Here is a 25,803-nt window from a genome sequence, read left to right as displayed (position 1 = left end):
AGGATGCACCTACAAAGAATTCACTGCCTGCAAACCTTTGGAATTTGATGGAACCGAAGGACCGATCGGATTGAAACGGTGGAACGAGAAGGTTGAATCGGTGTTTGCCATAAGTAAGTGTACTGAAGAGGACAAAGTGAAGTACGCTACGCATACCTTCACAGGTTCTACGTTAACATGGTGGAATACCTATCTAGAGCAAGTGGGACAAGATGATGCGTACGCACTACCGTGGTCAGCATTCAAGCACTTGATGAACGAGAAGTACCGTCCCAGAACCGAGGTCAATAAGCTCAAGACAGAACTTAGAGGGTTACGAACCCAAGGATTTGATATTACCACGTACGAAAGACGATTCACAGAATTGTGCCTATTGTGTCCGGGAGCATTCGAAGATGAGGAAGAGAAGATCGACGCGTTTGTGAAAGGATTACCGGAAAGAATCCAAGAAGATATAAGTTCACACGAGCCCGCCTCCATACAACAGGCATGTAGAATGGCTCACAAACTAGTGAACCAGATTGAAGAAAGAATTAAAGAACAGACTGCTGAAGAGGCCAATGTGAAGCAAGTCAAAAGAAAGTGGGAGGAAAACGGTGATAAGAATCACCAATACAACAACAACAGAAATTACAACAATAATCGCAACAATTATCCCAACAATCGCAACATCAATCGCAACTACAACAAATGGCCCAACAACAACAACAACAACAACAACAACAACAGCAACTACAACAATCATCCCAACAACAATAATAACCGCAACAACAACAACAATCAGAAGCAACTATGCCAAAGGTGTGAAAAGAATCACTCGGGGTTCTGCACCAAATTTTGCAACAAGTGTAAAAGAAATGGTCATAGCGCGGCGAAGTGTGAGGTCTACGGACCAGGGGTTAATAGAACGAAAGGAACAAATGGTGTCGGAACGAGTAATGGCGGTGCAAGTAGTGTCGGAGCAAGTTATGCCAATGTAGTTTGTTATAAATGTGGAAAACCAGGCCACATTATTAGAAATTGCCCGAACCAGGAGAACACGAATGGACAAGGCCGTGGAAGAGTTTTCAATATTAATGCGGTAGAGGCACAGGAAGACCCGGAGCTTGTTACGGGTACGTTTCTTATTGACAATAAATCTGCTTACGTTTTATTTGATTCGGGTGCGGATAGAAGCTATATGAGTAGAGATTTTTGTGCTAAATTAAGTTGTCCATTGACGCCTTTGGATAGTAAATTTTTACTCGAATTAGCAAATGGTAAATTAATTTCAGCAGATAATATATGTCGGAATCGAGAAATTAAACTGGTTAGCGAAACATTTAAGATTGATTTGATACCAGTAGAGTTAGGGAGTTTTGATGTGATAATCGGTATGGACTGGTTGAAAGAAGTGAAAGCGGAGATCGTTTGTTACAAAAATGCAATTCGCATTATACGAGAAAAAGGAAAACCCTTAATGGTGTACGGAGAAAAGGGCAACACGAAGCTACATCTTATTAGTAATTTGAAGGCACAAAAACTAATAAGAAAAGGTTGCTATGCTGTTCTAGCACACGTCGAGAAAGTACAAACTGAAGAAAAGAGCATCAATGATGTTCCCATTGCAAAAGAATTTCCCGATGTATTTCCGAAAGAATTACCGGGATTACCCCCACATCGATCCGTTGAATTTCAAATAGATCTTGTACCAGGAGCTGCACCAATAGCTCGTGCTCCTTACAGACTCGCACCCAGCGAGATGAAAGAACTGCAAAGCCAATTACAAGAACTTTTAGAGCGTGGTTTCATTCGACCAAGCACATCACCGTGGGGAGCTCCTGTTTTGTTTGTCAAGAAGAAAGATGGTACATTCAGGTTGTGTATCGACTACCGAGAGTTGAACAAACTTACCATCAAGAACCGCTACCCACTACCGAGAATCGACGACTTATTTGATCAACTACAAGGCTCGTCTGTTTATTCAAAGATTGACTTACGTTCCGGGTATCATCAAATGCGGATGAAAGAAGATGATATTCCAAAGACTGCTTTCAGAACACGTTACGGTCATTACGAGTTTATGGTCATGCCGTTTGGTTTAACTAATGCACCAGCTGTGTTCATGGACCTTATGAACCGAGTGTGTGGACCATACCTTGACAAGTTTGTCATTGTTTTCATTGATGACATACTTATTTACTCAAAGAATGACCAAGAACACGGTGAACATTTGAGAAAGGTGTTAGAAGTATTGAGGAAGGAAGAATTGTACGCTAAGTTTTCAAAGTGTGCATTTTGGTTGGAAGAAGTTCAATTCCTCGGTCACATAGTGAACAAAGAAGGTATTAAGGTGGATCCGGCAAAGATAGAAACTGTTGAAAAGTGGGAAACCCCGAAAACTCCGAAACACATACGCCAGTTTTTAGGACTAGCTAGTTACTACAGAAGGTTCATCCAAGACTTTTCCAGAATAGCAAAACCCTTGACTGCATTAACGCATAAAGGGAAGAAATTTGAATGGAATGATGAACAAGAGAAAGCGTTTCAGTTATTGAAGAAAAAGCTAACTACGGCACCTATATTGTCATTGCCTGAAGGGAATGATGATTTTGTGATTTATTGTGACGCATCAAAGCAAGGTCTCGGTTGTGTATTAATGCAACGAACGAAGGTGATTGCTTATGCGTCTAGACAATTGAAGATTCACGAACAAAATTATACGACGCATGATTTGGAATTAGGCGCGGTTGTTTTTGCATTAAAGACTTGGAGGCACTACTTATATGGGGTCAAAAGTATTATATATACCGACCACAAAAGTCTTCAACACATATTTAATCAGAAACAACTGAATATGAGGCAGCGTAGGTGGATTGAATTATTGAATGATTACGATTTTGAGATTCGTTACCACCCGGGGAAGGCAAATGTGGTAGCCGATGCCTTGAGCAGGAAGGATAGAGAACCCATTCGAGTAAAATCTATGAATATAATGATTCATAATAACATTACTACTCAAATAAAGGAGGCGCAACAAGGAGTTTTAAAAGAGGGAAATTTAAAGGATGAAATACCCAAAGGATCGGAGAAGCATCTTAATATTCGGGAAGACGGAACCCGGTATAGGGCTGAAAGGATTTGGGTACCAAAATTTGGAGATATGAGAGAAATGGTACTTAGAGAAGCTCATAAAACCAGATACTCAATACATCCTGGAACGGGAAAGATGTACAAGGATCTCAAGAAACATTTTTGGTGGCCGGGTATGAAAGCCGATGTTGCTAAATACGTAGGAGAATGTTTGACGTGTTCTAAGGTCAAAGCTGAGCATCAGAAACCATCAGGTCTACTTCAACAACCCGAAATCCCGGAATGGAAATGGGAAAACATTACCATGGATTTCATCACTAAATTGCCAAGGACTGCAAGTGGTTTTGATACTATTTGGGTAATAGTTGATCGTCTCACCAAATCAGCACACTTCCTACCAATAAGAGAAGATGACAAGATGGAGAAGTTAGCACGACTGTATTTGAAGGAAGTCGTCTCTAGACATGGAATACCAATCTCTATTATCTCTGATAGGGATGGCAGATTTATTTCAAGATTCTGGCAGACATTACAGCAAGCATTAGGAACTCGTCTAGACATGAGTACTGCCTATCATCCACAAACTGATGGGCAGAGCGAAAGGACAATACAAACGCTTGAAGACATGCTACGAGCATGTGTTATTGATTTCGGAAACAGTTGGGATCGACATCTACCGTTAGCAGAATTTTCCTACAACAACAGCTACCATTCAAGCATTGAGATGGCGCCGTTTGAAGCACTTTATGGTAGAAAGTGCAGGTCTCCGATTTGTTGGAGTGAGGTGGGGGATAGACAGATTACGGGTCCGGAGATTATACAAGAAACTACCGAGAAGATCATCCAAATTCAACAACGGTTGAAAACCGCCCAAAGTCGACAAAAGAGCTACGCTGACATTAAAAGAAAAGATATAGAATTTGAAATTGGAGAGATGGTCATGCTTAAAGTTTCACCTTGGAAAGGCGTTGTTCGATTTGGTAAACGAGGGAAATTAAATCCAAGGTATATTGGACCATTCAAGATTATTGATCGTGTCGGACCAGTAGCTTACCGACTTGAGTTACCTCAACAACTCGCGGCTGTACATAACACTTTCCACGTCTCGAATTTGAAGAAATGTTTTGCTAAAGAAGATCTCACTATTCCGTTAGATGAAATCCAAATCAACGAAAAACTTCAATTCATCGAAGAACCCGTCGAAATAATGGATCGTGAGGTTAAAAGACTTAAGCAAAACAAGATACCAATTGTTAAGGTTCGATGGAATGCTCGTAGAGGACCCGAGTTCACCTGGGAGCGTGAAGATCAGATGAAGAAGAAATACCCGCATCTATTTCCAGAAGATTCGTCAACACCTTCAACAGCTTAAAATTTCGGGACGAAATTTATTTAACGGGTAGGTACTGTAGTGACCCGAACTTTTCCATGTTTATATATATTAATTGAGATTGATATTTACATGATTAAATGTTTCCAACATGTTAAGCAATCAAACTTGTTAAGACTTGATTAATTGAAATATGTTTCATATAGACAATTGACCACCCAAGTTGACCGGTGATTCACGAACGTTAAAACTTGTAAAAAAAACTATATGATGACATATATATGGTTATATATATAGTTAACATGATATTATGATAAGTAAACATATCATTAATTATATTAACAATGAACTACATATGTAAAAACAAGACTACTAACTTAATGATTTTGAAACGAGACATATATGTAACGTTTATCGTTGTAACGACATTTAATCTATATATATCATATTAAGAGATATTCGTACATCATAATATCATGATAATATAATAATTTAAAATCTCTTTTGATATTATAAACATTGGGTTAACAACATTTAACAAGATCGTTAACCTAAAGGTTTCAAAACAACACTTACATGTAACGACTAACAATGACTTAACGACTCAGTTAAAATGTATATACATGTAGTGTTTTAATATGTATTTATACACTTTTGAAAGACTTCAATACACTTATCAAAATACTTCTACTTAACAAAAATGCTTACAATTACATTCTCGTTCAGTTTCATCAACAATTCTACTCGTATGCACCCGTATTCGTACTCGTACAATACACAGCTTTTAGATGTATGTACTATTGGTATATACACTCCAATGATCAGCTCTTAGCAGCCCATGTGAGTCACCTAACACATGTGGGAACCATCATTTGGCAACTAGCATGAAATATCTCATAAGATTACAAAAATATGAGTAATCATTCATGACTTATTTACATGAAAACAAAATTACATATCCTTTATATCTAATCCATACACCAACGACCAAAAACACCTATAAACACTTTCATTCTTCAATTTTCTTCATCTAATTGAACTCTCTCAAGTTCTATCTTCAAGTTCTAAGTGTTCTTCATAAATTCCAAAAGTTCTAGTTTCATAAAATCAAGAATACTTTCAAGTTTGCTAGCTCACTTCCAATCTTGTAAGGTGATCATCCAACCTCAAGAAATCTTTGTTTCTTACAGTAGGTTATCATTCTAATACAAGGTAATAATCATATTCAAACTTTGGTTCAATTTCTATAACTATAACAATCTTATTTCAAGTGATGATCTTACTTGAACTTGTTTTCGTGTCATGATTTTGCTTCAAGAACTTTGAGCCATCCAAGGATCCATTGAAGCTAGATCCATTTTTCTCTTTTCCAGTAGGTTCATCCAAGGAACTTAAGGTAGTAATGATGTTCATAACATCATTCGATTCATACATATAAAGCTATCTTATTCGAAGGTTTAAACTTGTAATCACTAGAACATAGTTTAGTTAATTCTAAACTTGTTCGCAAACAAAAGTTAATCCTTCTAACTTGACTTTTAAAATCAACTAAACACATGTTCTATATCTATATGATATGCTAACTTAATGATTTAAAACCTGGAAACACGAAAAACACCGTAAAACCGGATTTACGCCGTCGTAGTAACACCGCGGGCTGTTTTGGGTTAGTTAATTAAAAACTATGATAAACTTTGATTTAAAAGTTGTTATTCTGAGAAAATGATTTTTATTATGAACATGAAACTATATCCAAAAATTATGGTTAAACTCAAAGTGGAAGTATGTTTTCTAAAATGGTCATCTAGACGTCGTTCTTTCGACTGAAATGACTACCTTTACAAAAACGACTTGTAACTTATTTTTCCGACTAGAAACCTATACTTTTTTTGTTTAGATTCATAAAATAGAGTTCAATATGAAACCATAGCAATTTGATTCACTCAAAACGGATTTAAAATGAAGAAGTTATGGGTAAAACAAGATTGGATAATTTTTCTCATTTTAGCTACGTGAAAATTGGTAACAAATCTATTCCAACCATAACTTAATCAACTTGTATTGTATATTATGTAATCTTGAGATACCATAGACACGTATACAATGTTTCGACCTATCATGTCGACACATCTATATATATTTCGGAACAACCATAGACACTCTATATGTGAATGTTGGAGTTAGCTATACAGGGTTGAGGTTGATTCCAAAATATATATAGTTTGAGTTGTGATCAATACTGAGATACGTATACACTGGGTCGTGGATTGATTCAAGATAATATTTATCGATTTATTTCTGTACATATAACTGTGGACAACTAGTTGTAGGTTACTAACGAGGACAGCTGACTTAATAAACTTAAAACATCAAAATATATTAAAAGTGTTGTAAATATATTTTGAACATACTTTGATATATATGTATATATTGTTATAGGTTCGTGAATCAACCAGTGGCCAAGTCTTACTTCCCGACGAAGTAAAAAATCAGTGAAAGTGAGTTATAGTCCCACTTTTAAAATCTAATATTTTTGGGATGAGAATACATGCAGGTTTTATAAATGATTTACAAAATAGACACAAGTACGTGAAACTACATTCTATGGTTGAATTATCGAAATCGAATATGCCCCTTTTTATTAAGTCTGGTAATCTAAGAATTAGGGAACAGACACCCTAATTGACGAGAATCCTAAAGATAGATCTATTGGGCCTAACAAACCCCATCCAAAGTACCGGATGCTTTAGTACTTCGAAATTTATATCATATCCGAAGGGTGTCCCGGAATGATGGGGATATTCTTATATATGCATCTTGTTATTGTCGGTTACCAGGTGTTCACCATATGAATGATTTTTATCTCTATGTATGGGATGTGTATTGAAATATGAAATCTTGTGGTCTATTGTTACGATTTGATATATATAGGTTAAACCTATAACTCACCAACATTTTTGTTGACGTTTAAAGCATGTTTATTCTCAGGTGAATATTAAGAGCTTCCGCTGTTGCATACTAAAATAAGGACAAGATTTGGAGTCCATGTTTGTATGATATTGTGTAAAAACTGCATTCAAGAAACTGATTTCGATGTAACATATTTGTATTGTAAACCATTATGTAATGGTCGTGTGTAAACAGGATATTTTAGATTATCATTATTTGATAATCTACGTAAAGCTTTTTAAACCTTTATTTATGAAATAAAGGTTATGGTTTGTTTTAAAAATGAATGCAGTCTTTGAAAAACGTCTCATATAGAGGTCAAAACCTCGCAACGAAATCAATTAATATGGAACGTTTTTAATCAATAAGAACGGGACATTTCACATGCTTCGATAAAGTGTAACATTAAAGGGTTCCCCATTAGCATCAGCATCCAGTAAAGTCCTCATTGGGGTTGTCATTGGTTTTAAAGCAGTCATTTTAAAACGTTTTAGCATATCATTGATATACTTTGTTTGACTAAGAAAAATTCCTTTTGGTAATTGTTTTACTTGTAACTCCAAAAAGAAATTTAACTGGTCAAGCATGCTCATTTCGAATTTGTTGGCCATAAGATCACCAAATTCTTTGCATAAGGCCGGGGACGTGGAACCAAAAATAATGTCATCAACGTAAATTTAAACTAAGAGAATGTGACCGTGGTTTTTACTGATGAATACCGTTGTATCAATCATTCCATGAGAGAAGTCGTTGTCCAGCAAGTACTTTGTTAAGGTCTCGTACCATGCACGCGGTGCTTGCTTCAGACCGTATAAAGCTTTCTCCAAGTAGTAGACGTGATTTGGATGAATGGGATCGACAAAGCCTTCTGGTTGATCGACATAGACTTCCTCTTGAAGATGACCGTTCAGAAAAGCAGTTTTGACGTCCATTTGAAACACCGTGAACTTCATATGAGAAGCAAATGCAAGGAAAACACGAATAGCCTCAATCCTAGCAACTAGAGCAAACGTTTTGTCATAATCAATACCCTCTTGTTGTTGATATCCCTTGGCCACAAGACGTGCCTTATTCCGAACCACAATTCCATCAGAATTCTTATTGTTCTTAAAAATCCACTTAACCCCTATTGGTCGTTGACCAGTTGGTCTTGGAACCAATCGCCATACTTTCAATCGTTCAAATTGATTGATCTCTTCTTGCATTGCAACCACCCAGTTCGGATCTAGTAAAGCTTGGGCAACCATTGTTGGTTTAATCTTACTAAGAAAGGCAGTGTATAGACACATATTCCAAGTAGCCCTTCGAGTTGAGACTGGAGCAGATGCATCACTAATAATAAGATCTATTGGATGACTTTTAGTCCATCGGTTGTGTGGAAGAGGTTGTACATCAGTGGTATCCATTGAAACATCAACCGTTGTTGACGTTGAGCCTTGTTCCGTTTGATCTAATGTAACGTTATCTAATGGATTCAACTGAGTATCTGGAGAAACAACTGGAGTTGTATCAACTGATGAATCTTGAATTGGTTCAAGATTATCAGTAACAGGAGGTGGTAGGGAGGATCAAGAAGCAACAGGTGAATCAGTTGGTATTGTATCTTCATCAAAAAGACTTTGTTGAGTCTCCACAGTAGTTGACTATGACGGTGTAACCGGTACGGTTTGAACATTTGAAATCCGTTGAGGAGCATAAACACTATCAAACAAGATCTCCAGTTCCTCTGATGTAACCGTAGGAACACCCTTCATCGAGAAAATTGAGTTTTGCGCGGAAGAAGAAGTAGCCAGGTTAGGATCGGGTTTTGAACTGAGTTGTTCAAAAGCCATTCCCGAAAATTCATCTGACATTGATGCTATCTTTAATCGTTTTTGTCCGTTTGTGATAAACCCGATAAGCAACTTTGTTCGAAGAATAGCCGAGAAATATGGCTTGATCGCCATTTGGATCAAACTTTCCGAGGCTGTCAAAATCGTTAAGCACATAGCATATACAACCAAAGACACAGAAATATTTGACATTCGGGCGTCTACCATATAATAACTCATATGGAGTTTTATCAAAACGTTTATTAACAATACAACGATTTTGGGTATAGCATGCAGTTGAAATGGCCTCCCCCCACATTTTTGGAGGTAGTTTGGAGTAAGCAAGCATCGTTCGAGCAGCTTCGAATAACGTACGATTATGTCGTTCGACTACTACATTCTGTTGGGGTGTCCGAGCAGCAGAGAACTGATGTTCAATGCCTTGGTCTTTCAAATAACTATCAAGCAGGTCATTCTTAAATTCTGTCCCATTATCAGTTCGAATGCTCTTAACATGTTTGTTAAAAGATCGTTGAGTCTTTTTAATGAACTCAATGATAATGGCGGGGGTTTCTGACTTAGTTCGCAGAAGAAAAATCCATGTAAAACGAGTATAGTCATCGACAATGACAAGCACATGTTTCTTGCCACCGAGGCTAGAAATACGCATGGGTCCACATAAGTCCATATGCAATAGTTGCAAAGACGATGAAGTACTGGGGTTTTGCTTAAGCGGATGATTAGTCCATTTCAGCTTACCCATCGCACATGATGAACACACATGATGCTTATCATAGTGAAAGTTAGGAATACCATCAACTAAGTCTTTGGAGACTAGTCGATTGATACCCTTGTAATTCAGGTGTGACATCCAATGATGCCATAACCATGAATTTTATTTGGTAGAACGAGTGGCCAAACACATGGTTGTATGTGAAGGTGCATCATTGAGGTCAATAGTGTATAGTGAAGCACAACGTTTACCAACAAGAAGATCATTTCCTTCAGTGGATTGCACCGAGCATTGTCGACGTTCAAACAGAACTTTAAGATCTCCATCACAGAATTGACTTACACTAAATAAACTGCACCCCAAACCTTCAACATATGAAACCCGTTTGATTGTTATGCCATTTTGCACAAAATCTCCGTAACCCGTTATCGCTGCAATTTCATCATTTCCAAAAGTAACCGTTCCTAGGAATTTGTCAATGAAGTTGACAAGCAAGGATTTATCGCCCGTAATGTGTCGAGAACAACCGGAATCGATATACCAAACACAGACGTCGAAACCCTGTAAATGTGAATTCCTAGAGTTTAGGTACCCAAAGTTTCTTGGATCCTCTACGGTTAGTACCAACAATAAACTTTGGATCAACGACAAGATAATCACGTAAAGCATCATGCAGTTTAGACAATAAATCATCATTTAAAACCACATTACATGAAGCATCAAACGCAATATCAAGTTTTACATCGTTATCAGAAGTCTTAACACACAACTTATTCCAAGTAGATGTTTTGTTCACACACGAAAATTGAAAAACATGAGATGATTTCCTAGGCCGACTAGCAGATTGCGTTGGTTTGGTTGCTGATAATGTTAAAAATGAACATATATTTCATAGCATTATTCCTCAAGAAAGACAAGCTTTTAGTTGCAATTGTTCTATTTACAAGTGATATTTGTTTAAATAATAAAAGGTGAAGACAAAAGACAGATTCGATGAATTAAAGACGCAAATGACCAAAAAGCTCAAAAGTACAAAATACAATCAAAGAGGTTCCAATTATTGATAAGAAACGTCTCGAAATTACAAAAGTACAAAATTCAAAACGCAAAGTACAAAATATTAAATTGTACGCAAGGACGTTCGAAAATCCGGAACCGGGACCTGAGCCAACTCTCAACGCTCGACGCAATGGACTAAAAATTACAAGTCAACTATGCACATAAATATAATATAATATTTAAATAATTCTTATAATTATTTATATATTATATAATATATTATAAACCGTCGGCAAGCTAGGAGCCAAACCTTTGTGAGCTGGATTTACGAACTCCGCGAGTTGCGGAGTTTGAAGAAGAGAAGTGCCGCGACTCGCGGAGCCCCCAATTATGAAACTGCCTATAAAAGCTCGCGCATTCTGATCGTAAAAAAATATCCATATATCCATCCTCTCTATCTATATACGTAAATATATATATATATATATATATATATAATTTATATTTTAATTTTAATTTTAATTTATAATAATAAGGGTATGTTAGCGAATGTTGTAAGGGTGTAAGTCAAAATTCTGTCCGTGTAACGCTACGCTATTTTTAATCATTGTAAGTTATGTTTAACCTTTTTAATTTAATGTCTCGTAGCTAAGTTATTATTATGCTTATTTAATACCGAAGTAATCATGATGTTGGGCTAAAAATATTAAAATTGGGTAATTGGGCTTTGTACCATAATTGGGGTTTGGATAAAAGAACGACACTTGTGGAAATTAGACTATGGGCTATTAATGGGTTTTATATTAACTAAACAATACCTTGTTAATTTAATATATAAGCTTATAATTTGACGTATTTATATATAACCACATACGCTTGACTGGGTACAGTGGGCGGGATATCTATAAATACCAATTATTATTCATTTTACCGGATACGGAACTGGATTAATAGTTAATAGACTTGTTGAAACAGGGGTGAATTACATTCAAGGGTAATTGGTGTAATTGTTAATAAAGTAGTAAAACCTTGGTTTACACGCAGTCGATAACCTGGTGTATTCATTAAACAAAGTATTAAAACCTTGTTACAATTCGAATCCCCAATTAGTTGGAATATTTGACTTCGGGAATAAGAATAATTTGACGAAGGCTTTCGCTCTTTATATTTATGACTGATGGACTATTATGGACAAATCCGTATGGACATATTAAATAATCCAGGACAAAGAACAATTAACCCATGGGAATAAACTAAAATCAACATGTCAAACATCATGATTACGGAAGTTTAAATAAGCATAATTCCTTTATTTTCATATTTAATTGCACTTCTAATTATTGCACTTTTATTTATTGTTATTGTATTTAATTGCACTTTTATTTTTATTGTATTTAATTGCACTTTTAATTATCGTACTTTTTAATTATCGCAATTTTATTTTATCGTACTTTTATTTATCGCAATTTCATTATCGTTATTTACTTTACGCTTTAAATTAAGTTATATTTATTTAATATTTTACATTAGGTTTTAACTGCGACTAAAGTTTTAAAAATCGACAAACCGGTCATTAAACGGTAAAAACCCTCCTTTATAATAATAATATTACTTATATATATATATTTGTATTTTTATAAATTAAAACTAATATAGCGTTAACCTTTGTTTAAAAGATTCCCTGTGGAACGAACCGGACTTACTAAAAACTATAGTACTGTACGATTAGGTACACTGCCTCTAAGTGTTGTAGCAAGGTTTAAGTATATCCATTCTATAAATAAATAAATATCTTGTGTAAAATTGTATCGTATTTAATAGTTTTTCCTAGTAAAATTTAATAGTATTTTATACCCCTTAGCTTTAACTATCAAGTATTTTTGGCGCCGCTGCTGGGGAACGCCGAAGCGAAACGCCACATAAAAAAAAAGATTTTTATTAAGTTTTATTTAGTTTTTGTAAAAACACATTTTAAATATTAAAAAAATTTAAAAATTTAAAAACCGAAGAAAAAAAATATATATAAATCTATTTTTAAGATTTTTATAATATTATAAAGTATTTCTATTTTTATTTTAGTTTTTAAAACATAAGTTCTTATTTAATTTATATAAATATTTTATTTAATTATTAAAACAGAAAATTAAAAACAGAAAAAAAAAACGAAACTTGTCAAACGAACCCACCTAATCTGAAATATCAAACCCCGCGACTCACGAAGTTTGTAGCCTGGTGTACCGCGACTCGCGGAGCCACCCTGACGCCGACAGAAATCCTAATCAGCATTTATTACGGATAATTATTATTATTATTATTATTATTATTATTAATTTTAAAACCCTAATTAGGTTTTGTTAATTAATTAATTTAGTTTAGTTTTAATTATTTAATATATTTAGTTTAATTAGTTTAATTAAATTGTAAAATTAATAGTTTTATAAAATAAATAATATAAAAATAATATTTTTATAAAAATTGTAATTTTTACAACTTTTAGTATATTTTTATATTTTGTCCCTTTTTAATTGTTTTAGCGTATAATTTGTATTTTTTTCGCTCGTATTTAGTTTTAAGTCATAGTTTTTGCCATAGTTATTTTTATTTCTAGATTTTTAGGCCTTGCCGTAAAATCTCTTAAGTGCTTTTTCTTTAGACTAAGATCTAGGTGCTTTAGAATTTTGTGACGCCTTTTTAAGTTTTAGTACATTTTTAAGATATTGTCATTTAGGATATAGTTTTTCTTGTAAGCTTTAATATTTTTAGACGCAACTTTTTTTTTTTTTTTAGTTTTTAGTTCCTTTTTAAGTTTTGACGCACTACTTTCTTATTTTTATTTTTCGACGCCTTTTACCTATGTATCAATTATCACTCCAATTAGTAATCTCAATTTGCAATTTTAATTTTAAGTTTGTGATAGTAATAAGGTTGGGTTAGTCGAGTGTTTTTAAGTTTTATAAGTCACTCTTTCTCTTTCTTATTTTTCGACGCCTTTTATTTTTCAACCCTTTTCTTTTTTGACCTTTTTCGACGCGCTCTTTTTCTTTCTTATTTCTCGACATTCTAGTTTTTAGGACTTAGAATTTTTTTTCTCTACTTCTTCTCTAAATTTCTTAAAATTACGAAAATTTATTTTAAGTGGTTAAATTGATAGACATCAAAATTTTCTGGTTCGTAGTAATAGTTGGATTTGTACGTGGACCGGGTTATTGGAGCCAAACAGTACTCAATTATATTGAGACCAAACGAATCCTGCCCCTCTGCTGTATCTTTTGGCTATTTGAAACGTGGGCAAAATCAAAAAAGTCTTTTAATTGGATAACTTATATAATTTTTCTTTCCTTTTAAAAACTAATAGGATATTCAGTGAATGCACCGAGCAAGACGTTCACCACCTTTTGTACGTTCACCACCTATAACTAGATCAAGACATCTAGCTAATATTACCGCCGTTGATTTTTCTTTAGAATCATCATCCAGTCGACCAAGTACTCCAATTCAAATTTCCGATAATCCATTTTTTGAACCCGACCTCACAATTGAGAATCCGGATAATATTCAGGGACGATTCATAGATCCTGAACCATTAATTTTTCCTCCGGAACCACCAATCATTCAAACAGAGATTGTTGAGGAACGAACCATTAAATCAGAATCCTCTAGTGATTCAGATTCAACAAATTCAATCATGGAAAATCTGGAACCTCTAAGTATGGAAGACCGAATGAGAGCTAAACGCACTGGCCAAGGTCACGTAATTACTCATCCAGACATTAATGCGTCAGATTATGAAATCAAAGGACAAATTCTACATATGGTGACTAATCAATGCTAATTTAGTGGTGCGCCGAAGGAAGATCCAAATGAACATCTTCGTACCTTTAATAGAATCTGCACACTATTTAAAATCCGAGAAGTTGAGGATGAATAGATATATCTCATGTTATTTGCCTGAACTTTAAAGGGAGAATCCAAAGATTGGTTGGAATCGTTACCTGAAGGGGCGATTGATACATGGGATGTTTTAGTTGAAAAATTTCTTAAACAATTTTTTCCGGCATCTAAAGCCGTAAGACTTCAAGGAGAATTTGTTACGTTCACACAAAAACCGAATGAAACTCTACATGAGGCGTGGACAAGATTTGGAAAGTTATGAAGAGGATGTCCACAACATGGTTTAGACACCTGTCAAATAGTACAAATATTCTACCAAGGATGCGACATCACTAAAACAAAAGACATCGATATAGCAGCTGGTGGTTCTATTATGAAGAAAACCGAAACTGATGCTTATAAAATTATTGATAACACTGCTTCCCACTCACATGAGTGGCACCAAGAAAAAGATATCGTTAGATCATCTAAAGCAGCTAGAGCCGATTCTAGCCATGACTTAGATTCCATTTCTGCAAAGATAGATGCTGTCGAGAGACGAATGGAAAAGATGACTAAGGATATACACTCAATACGAATTAGTTGTGAGCAGTGTGGAGGACCACATTTGACAAAAGATTGTCTCAGTATTGAACTAACAATGGAACAAAGAGAGAATATTTCATACATAAACCAAAGGCCTGGAAATAATTATCAGAATAATTATCAACCGCCAAGACCGATTTACAATCAAAACCAGAATTATAACCGAAATATTCCATACAACAACCAATAAGGTCCTAGCAATCAACAAGTATCCAACAATACTTACAACCAGCAAAGACCTAATTTTCAAAATAAACCACCACAAACCGATGATAAAAACCCGAATTTAGAAGATATGATGACGAAGCTAGTTGAAACTCAAACGCAGTTTTTCACATCTCAGAAACAAACTAATGAACAAAATGCTCAAGCATTTAGAAATCAACAAGCTTCAATTCAAAATTTGAAACAAGAAGTGAGTAACCTAGCAAGGTTAATAGGTGAAAGAAAACCGGAAGTCTACCTAGTGATACAAATGCTAACCTCCGGAATGAAACAGCTAAAGCCATTATCACAAGAAGTGGTATTACACTTAAACCACCTGAAATACCTGTAATTTCTGATGAAGCTATTCCTACTCCACAAGAACCACAACCTGAGCAAGATAAGGAAAAAGAACCGGTAGTTGAAAAGGTTAATGAAGATAACACAGTTAAGGCTAAACCTTATGTTAAACCATACCAACCACCACTTCCTTACCCGAGTAAATTGAAAAAAGAGAGACTTGAAGCCGAGCAATCCAAATTCTTGGATATGTTTAAACAGATAAATGTAAATCTTCCTTTCATTGATGTGATTTCAGGAATGCCTAGATATGCTAAATTTCTGAAAGATCTGATCACAAATAGAAAGAAAATGGAAGAACTCTCGGCTGTTACTATGAATGCTAATTGTTCAGCAGTGCTGTTGAATAAGATACCAGAAAAACTATCTGATCCAGGAAGTTTCACAATTCCATGTTTTCTGGGTAGTCTTAGTTCAATAGAAGCATTGGCAGACTTAGGTGCTAGTATAAATTTAATGCCGTATTCACTATACACTAAACTAGACCTTGGAGAATTGAAACCAACAAGAATAAGCATACAACTAGCCGATCGATCAATAAAATATCCTAGAGGGATAATGGAGAACATGCTAGTTAAAGTTGGTACTTTAGTATTTCCAGTAGATTTTGTTGTTCTGGACATGGAAGAAGATTCTCAAGTTCCTCTCATATTAGGAAGACCATTCTTAAACACGGCTAAAGCAATGATAGACGTGTTTGGTAAGAAACTGACCCTAAGTATAGAGGACGAGAGTGTTACCTTTTCAGTTGATAGAGCTATGCAACAACCACAATCTGCAGATGATACATGTTATTATATTCAAACTATAGATTCACATGCAGAATTGTTAGAAGAATTTCCAGAATTACAAGGAACAGGAGAATGTTCTTTAGGAGAAGGAACTGAACCAATTGATGAAACTGAAATGTTAGCTACACTAATAGCTAATGGATATGAACCAACAACAGAAGAAATTCAAATGCTAAAAGAAGAAGACAGATATCGATATAAATCATCGATAGAAGAACCTCCGACATTAGAGTTAAAGCCACTTCCAAACCATTTGGAATACGCTTATTTACATGGTGAATCTGAATTACCTATAATAATATCGTCTTCTCTTAATAAAAATGAGAAATCACAACTCATTTCTGTGTTAAAAGCTCATAAACCAGCTATTGCATGGAAGATTCATGATATTAAAGGAATAAGTCCTTCGTATTGCACACATAAAATCCTTATGGAAGAAGGTCATAAAACGTATGTGCAACGCCAACGAAGACTAAATCCTAATATGCAAGATGTAGTTAAGAAAGAAATTATTAAACTACTAGATGCAGGTTTAATTTATCCAATTTTTGATAGTCCATGGGTAAGCCCAGTTCAATGCGTGCCTAAGAAGGGTGGCATGACTGTCATTACATATGAGAAAAATGAGCTTATTCCTACTAGGACTGTAACAGGATGGCGTGTATGTATTGATTATAGAAAATTAAATGATGCCACCAGAAAAGATCACTTTCCCTTACCTTTCATTGATCAAATGTTGGAAAGATTAGCTGGAAATAGTTACTATTGTTTTCTTGATGGATTTTTCAGATATTTTCAAATTCCAATAGCACCCGAGGACCAAGAGAAAACCACATTCACGTGCCCTTATGGTACTTTTGCTTACAAACGCATGCCATTTGGACTTTGCAACGCCCCTGCAAACCTTTCAAAGGTGCATGATGGCGATTTTTCACGACATGATAGAAGAATGCATGGAAGTTTTCATGGATGACTTTTCAGTCTTCGGTGATACATTTGAATCATGTCTAGTTTATCTGGAACGAATGCTTATTAGATGCGAACAATCAAATCTAGTTCTTAATTGGGAGAAATGCCATTTCATGGTTAAAGAAGGCATCGTTCTTGGTCATAAAATCTCAAAGGAAGGAATTGAAGTAGATAGAGCTAAAGTAGATGTAATTGCTAAACTTCCACATCCCACCAATGTTAGAGGAGTTAGGAGTTTTCTAGGGCATGCCAGTTTTTACCGACGTTTCATTAAAGATTTTTCTAAAATTGTCACTCCTATGAATAAACTCCTAGAAAAGGATGCTCCATTCATCTTTTCAGATGAATGCATCAAATCTTTTAATATTCTTAAAGAAAAACTCACTAATGCGTCGATCATGATAACACCAAATTGGAATCTACCGTTTGAACTAATGTGCGATGCAAGTGATTTTGCAATGGGAGCCGTTTTAGGATAAAGGATTGAAAAACGATTTCAACATATATATTATGCTAGTAAGACGTTACAAGGAGCACAAACAAATTACACAACTACTGAAAAAGAACTCCTTGCTATTGTCTTTGCTTTGACAAATTTCGATCATATCTCGTTCTAGCAAAAACGGTGGTCTATACCGACCATTCTGCTCTTAGATACCTATTTTCGAAACAAGATGCTAAACCACGATTAATCCGTTGGATCTTACTATTACAAGAGTTTGATATTGAAATCCGAGATAAAAGAGGAGCAGAAAATCTCGCCGCTGATCATCTTTCTCGTCTTGAAAATCCCGAATTAGAAGTTCTAAATGAATCGGCCATACAAGACAACTTTCATGATGAATATCTATTGAAGATAGATTATAATGAAATACCATGGTTTGCAGACTATGAAAACTACTTAGTATGTGGATTCCTTGAAAAAGGATTATCGTACCAAAAACGAAAGAAATTCTTCAGTAATATAAAACACTATTTCTGGGAAGATCCACATCTGTTTAAAAGTTGTCCAGATGGAATAATACGCCGATGTGTATTCAGAGATGAAGCTAGTAAAATCTTAAACCATTGTCACACAGGACCAACAAGAGGGCATTATGGGCCTCAACTAACAGCAAGAAAAGTTTATGATGCTGGATTCTATTGGCCTACAATTTACAAAGACGCACACCTTCTTTGCAAATCCTGTGATGCATGTCAAAGGGCCGGAAAAATAAGTCAACGTGATGAAATGCCACAAAATGTCATTCAAGTATGTGAAGTATTTGACATTTGGGGTATTGACTTTATGGGTCCATTTCCAAAATCTCATAATAATCTATATATTCTCGTAGCCATTGATTATGTATCTAAATGGGCGGAAGCACAAGCTCTCCCAACTAACGATGCACGAATTGTAGTCAATTTTTTAAAACGTCTTTTTGCAAGGTTAGGAACACCGAAAGCTTTAATAAGTGATCGGGGTACTCATTTCTGTAATAATCAACTTGAGAAAGTTCTTAAAAGATATGGAGTAACTCATAAAATCTCCACTGCTTATCATCCACAGACAAGTGGACAAGTTGAAAATACCAACCGAGCATTAAAACGTATTCTAGAGAAAACCGTAGGATCAAATCCGAAGGAATGATCCATAAAATTGGAGGATGCACTCTGGGCTTTTAGAACAGCCTACAAAACTCCAATTGGAACCACACCTTTTAAACTCGTTTACGAAAAAGCATGTCATCTTCCAGTAGAAATTGAACACAGAGCATTTTGGGCTTTGAAAACATGTAATCTTGATTTACATGAAGCCGGACGTCTACGGTTAAGTCAATTAAACGAATTAGAAGAATTAAGACATGAAGCATATGAAAATTCGTTAATCTATAAAGAAAGAACGAAGAAATGGCATGATAAAAGAATCAGAAGTTCAAAAGAATTTAAAGAAGGAGACAGAGTTCTTCTTTTCAATTCACGATTCAAGCTATTTCCTGGAAAATTGAAATCAAGATGGTCTGGACCATTCATAGTCAAAAGAGTTTTCCCATACGAAACAGTAGAATTAATAAATTCAAATGGGATTGAATTTAAAGTTAATGGTCACAGAGTTAAACATTACATACATGGTCCAATGGAAGTTGACAATGAAGTTAATCATAATTTCACCACCCAAGAAAACCTTCAAAATGAAAGCATAAATATGTTATCAACAACATATGAAAAATCAAAATTGGAATATAGGGAGGAGTCAAATTTGAGTGATGAAGAAGAATTCTTATACAAACCTCCCATTCCAAGAAATGAAGAAAAATGTGAACAAGAAGTTCAAATAGAAGTGAAAGAACCAAGAAAAGAACACCCAAAAAAGGTTTACAAACCAACTCAACTTACTAAAGCAGGAGACCCGGGTGAATTTATCATTTCTTGCTTGCTTAATGATGGTGCTGTATATAATGGACTCGCAGATTTAGGAGCAAGTGCAAATATTATGCCTCTTTTCTTATACAAAAGATTAGGCATGGGTAAATTAAAACCAACCAAAATAGGTGTTCAATCATTTGACCAAACCATTAAACACCCGGTTGGAATAGCAAATAATTTACTTATTAACGTGGGAAGTTTGACCTTTGTTGCAAACTTCATAGTGATTAATATGGAGGAAAACCTTGATATTCCTCTAATTCTAGGTCGCCCATTTTTAGCAACCACCGAGGCATTCATTGATGTAAGAGAAGGTAGAATGACACTTAGGGATGGTGATACATCGATCACCTTTGTGAACCGAAAGTTTAGATCTCCACCAACCAAAACTGTTAGACCAATAAAAACGCATAAGTGTGGGGAAGATGAAGAAACACTTAATGATGATCCAATCACAAAGAATGCCGTTGATGATACGAAATTAGATGAACCCATTTTTAACAGTTCAACAAAGAAACTTTATAAACGGATTCACGATGCTAAGATTAAAGGAAACTTTAAGTTATGTAACCGATTAGTATCCAATTTATGGCCAAAAGAAAAGGCGATGTTAGTTGAATTTGTGAAAGTTACGGAGGAAATCAACAAATGGATTGAAGTAAAAGTCAAAGATATACAAGTTGTTGATGATTCAATTGAAAATAATGTTAATCACAATTTCAACTAAGTGTAGGGAGGTTTATGTATTTCTGTTAAAGTTAGATTTTCTGTTTTCGTGTAGTTCTCGAAAATGGAACCCGAATGGTCTTTCCCTAGCAGACCCTAAAGAACTAGTCTTCTCCCCCCATTCTGAATTTTTTTTTTTTTAGGTTTTTACGAAATGAAGACTTCCTGTGAACTAAACCATGGTCTAATGCTACACGCTTTGATCACTAAACGTAATAATGACACACTTCCAAGTGAAATAGTATCATTAATCAGAGGTAAATTGGACGGAGTAAGAAAAGAATCCAGATGCGAAGATAATAAGTTACAATTTGGTAAAGGAAAATCAAAATTCGCAGCGAAAAGAAGAGCACGACACCTTGAAAAATGTCACAAATGCGGAAAATGGTCACACAAAGGTAAATGTTCAAATAATCAAACCTATTCAAACACCGAATTTGTTACTTTATGCAGAGATGGACCGTTCATATGTTTAGAAGAAAAAACATTAAATGCTCGAGGTTACGCCTATGTAGCCATGGAAAACCAATTAGTCCGACTATCTTATGAGTGGGCTAGAGCATATCACTAAGAATCTATTTCACAGGTAAGTTTGTACAGTTTTTTTATTTTATTTTTATTTTTAACCTTTTGATAATAAACGCTAATTTGTTCGCTATAAAGTATTAAATTGGTATTCGATGAAATTAGGTCTTGCAACCGAAATTATTGATATCATACAAAAATTTATTACATCACTGCAAAATTTAACGTTTATTCTTAAGGTATAAATATCTTTAATCAATTAACCCAAAATATTTCAAAAATTCGCCATGAGTTAAATTAGGTCATGGAACCGAAATTACTTTACCGAAAAGAGGGGCGTATATTTTTGATAATATTTGATTGATTAAAGTGGGATAAAAGTCAAAAAGATTTTTAATTTTATTTTTACCATGTTTTTAAAATTAATATATAAAAAAATTAAAATAATATTGTAAACTTTTTAAATTAATATATTTAAAATTGTAAATATTTGGAAAATTAATATTTTTAATATAAGTTTGTATGTATAAAAACAAAAATATAATTTAAGTTTAGTGTGAATTTTTAAATATGAATTTTTAATTTTATGCATTTTAAATTTAAGTTGTGTGAATTTAAAAACAAAAATTTACTTTATTTCGCTAAGTTAAAAATATGATTTTTAATATTCGTCGTAAGTTGAAGACTAGGTCGTTGAGCTGAAATTGCTTTACCCGAGGGAGGGACGAGAACTTTTATTATCATTATTTTTAATCTTATTGAATTAAAGTATGCCAAAAACATTAAAAAACCCAAAAATCTTTGCTTTTAAAACCGCGCTTTAAATAGACAAATTTTAAAATTTTTTCGAGGGACGGACTAGGACATCGATCCGAAACGACCTCGTCCTAAAAACCAAGGAAAACAAAATTTTAAATTTATTTTATATTTGTTTTATAAGTTAAGGAATATATAAAAAAAAAAGAAAAAAAAGTCAAACTCCGCGACTTGCGGAGTTTGAAGAACAAAAATACCCCGACTCGCGGAGGATAAAAAATCCAGAAAAAAATAAAAACGCTGGAACAGATCAGTACACACAAACACCACACAAATAACTGCGAAAAAACCCGAAAAAAGCCTCCCAAATTCGAAATTTTTAGCCATTTTTCATCAAATCTTTCACAAAATCATGTTGAGAAGAATGCTATCAAGGAATTACTCAAGAAAAATGGTAAATTTCTACACCAAAACACCCTTAAATCCGAATATTTAGTGTTCTTGAGCAAATTTATACCCAATTCGATTTTGATGCTTTTTAGTGTAATTATACTTAAATTGTTTGTGTATTATGCTTGTATAACCTAGAGTGATGCTATTTAACATGATTAGAAGCGTTAAACTTCAAATTTTGAGTAATCTAGAGTTTGTGTTCTTGAGCAATTTGGGGCTTTTTGATATAAACAGGTTATGACCGATTTTTGTCATGAATTATTGCTAAATTAAGTAGTGTAACATGTTTAGGTAGTTAAATGATCCAAACTTTGAGCCTAAACATGATTTTTGAAAATTAAAGTGGACTTTTTCAAGTCTAAAATTCATGAACTTGATTTTTAAGAGATAATGCCATTTGAAACTTGTTTAATTGCTAATAATGATTATTTTGACATGTTATTTGAGTTGAATGCTTATGAACTTGGCGAACATTTTCGTATATGCTTATTTGAAAAAGTGTAGATTTGATAAAAATATGAAAATGAGCATAAGTTTGATATAAATTGAACATGTCATTGTAATTATTTTGATTGATAATTTTGCTGACGCTAATGCATATTTGGATGCACAAAAATTGTGTTTGATGTGTTTTGCAGACTGAAAGGGGTGAATCTTCATCCAAAGCTCGCATTGCTCCTCCTGAGAATGCGGAACAACAGGATGTTGATAATTATTACAAACAAGATATACCTCATCCAGTTATGACATTTTCAGATATACACGTGGAAAATTTGGACACGAACTTGAGATTAGACGTTGGATAGATTATCCAAAATACCAAAGGAACTTGCATACTCTTCATTCTAAAGCTGTTGAAGTACCTAGGGTAATAGAATGGGAACCGTTAGAAGCTGTAGAATTGGCCGAGCCAATTAGAGAATTACTTACACAGAGGTATGGTAATTCTACTTTTAACGATTGGGTACGATTATTCAACATGCGTAGACCTGTATATAAAGTATGGTGTGAAGAATTATTGTGTAGTATAGAAATAAATGATCGGGTAGCTAGTTTAACCAATCGAACTTTTATTAGATTTTTGTTAGGAGGTTCGATGCGCAGCATGTCTCTACTAGACATGGCTCAGGCCTTACGTATATATACGCCTGAGGAGCTAGCATCTGCCGATTGTCGAGGGTTGATATTGAATGGTAGGAAGATTGATGAAAATTTTGATACGCATGGTGTATAGAGTCAAATGACTAGCCATCACCGATTTAAAGGGGGAAATTACTCTTATTTGGATATAGATAGAGCTGAGTTAAGAGTAATTCATAGGTTTCTAGCGAACTCGATTACACAGCGAGGTAAAAATAAGGAAAAGGTAAATGAGCAAGATTTATTTTACCACATGTGTATTCGAGACCCACAAAGCGCTGTAAGTATACCTTATTGTGTGGGTTATTATTTATCAGCTATGGTTAGGGGGATGAGACCGCACAGTATTGATGTCGTGCGAGGTGTATATAAAATAGCTATTAATTTTAGCAGAAAATACTATTAAATACGATACAATTTTACACAAGATATTTATTTATTTATAGAATGGATATACTTAAACCTTGCTACAACACTTATAGGCAGTGTACCTAATCGTACAGTAGTGTAGTTTTTAGTAAGTCCGGTTCGTTCCACAGGGAATCTTTTTTTAAACAAAGCTTAACGCTATATTAGTTTACTTTTATAAAAATACAAATATATATATAAGTAATATTATTATTATAAAGGGGGGTTTTTACCGTTTAATGACCGGTTTGTCGATTTTAAAACTTTAGTCGCAGTTAAAACCAAATGTAAAATATTAAAAATAAATACAAGACTTAAATTAAAGCGTAAAGTAAATAACGATAATGAAATTGCGAATAATAAAAGTGCGATAAAATAAACTTGCGATAATTAAAAAGTACGATAATTAAATGTGCAATTAAATACAATAACAATAAAAATGCGATAATTAGAAGTCTAATTAAATATAAAATAAAGGAAATTAAATATGAAATAAAAGAATTATGCTTATTTAAACTTCCGTAATCATGATGTTTAACGTGTTGATTTTAGTTTTATGCCCATGGGTTAATTGTCCTTTGTCCTGGATTATTTAATATGTCCGTCTGGTTTTTGTCCATAACAGTCCATCAGTCATAAATATAAAGTACGAGTGTCCTCATCAAATTATCCTTATACCCGAAGTTAAATATTCCAACTAATTGGGGACTTAAACTGTAACAAGATTTTAATACTTTGTTTAATAATTACACCAGGATGTCGACTGAGTGTAACCCAAGGTTTTAATATTTGGTTATCAATTATACCAAGTGTCCTTGTACATAATTTCACCCCTGTTTTAATTATTCTAGTGGCTATTAATCCATTCCCATGTCCGGTTAAATGAACGATTATTCGTACATATAAATACCCCGCCCATCGTGTCCGATCGAGTGTATATGGTAATTTATAGGGACGCCCAATTGTAAATCTTTATATTAACATTAACAAACTATCATTTAGTTAAACAAATATAAAGCCCATTAATAGACCATAGTCTAATTTCCACAAGTGTCGTTCTTTTGTCCAAACCCCAATTATGGTACAAAGCCCAATTACCCAATTTTAGTAATTAGCCCAACATCATGATTACTTCGGATTAAATAAGCTTAATAATAACTTAGCTACGAGACATTAAATTAAAAAGGTTGAACATAACTTACAATGATTAAAAATAGCGTAGCGTTACACGGACATAATTTCGACTTACACCCTTACAATATTCGCTAACATACCCTTATTATTAGGATTAAAAATTAAAATTAAAATTAAAATATAAATTACATATATATTTTTACGTATATATTGAGAGAGAGATAGATATTAGATGATGAAAAATGATCAGAATTCGGTTGGCTTTATAGGGAATTGCAGAATTTGGGGCTCCGCGACTCGCGGCATTTTTTGCCTTCAAACTCCGCGAGTCGCGGAGTTTGAAATTACAGCTCACAAACTTTGGAGTCTTTCTTGCCGACAGTTTTTTATTATTTATATAATATATAAATAATTATAAGAATTATTTAAATATTATATTATATTTATGTGCATAGTTGACTTGTAATTTTTAGTCTGTTGCGTCGAGCGTTGAGAGTTGACTCATGTCCCGGTTCTGGATTTTCGAACGTCCTTGCGTACAATTTAATATCTTGTACTTTG

The sequence above is a fragment of the Rutidosis leptorrhynchoides genome, chromosome 9 (assembly GCF_046630445.1).
Source record: "Rutidosis leptorrhynchoides isolate AG116_Rl617_1_P2 chromosome 9, CSIRO_AGI_Rlap_v1, whole genome shotgun sequence".
Lineage (NCBI taxonomy): Eukaryota > Viridiplantae > Streptophyta > Magnoliopsida > Asterales > Asteraceae > Rutidosis > Rutidosis leptorrhynchoides.
Note: the sequence above shows the minus strand (reverse complement) of the source record.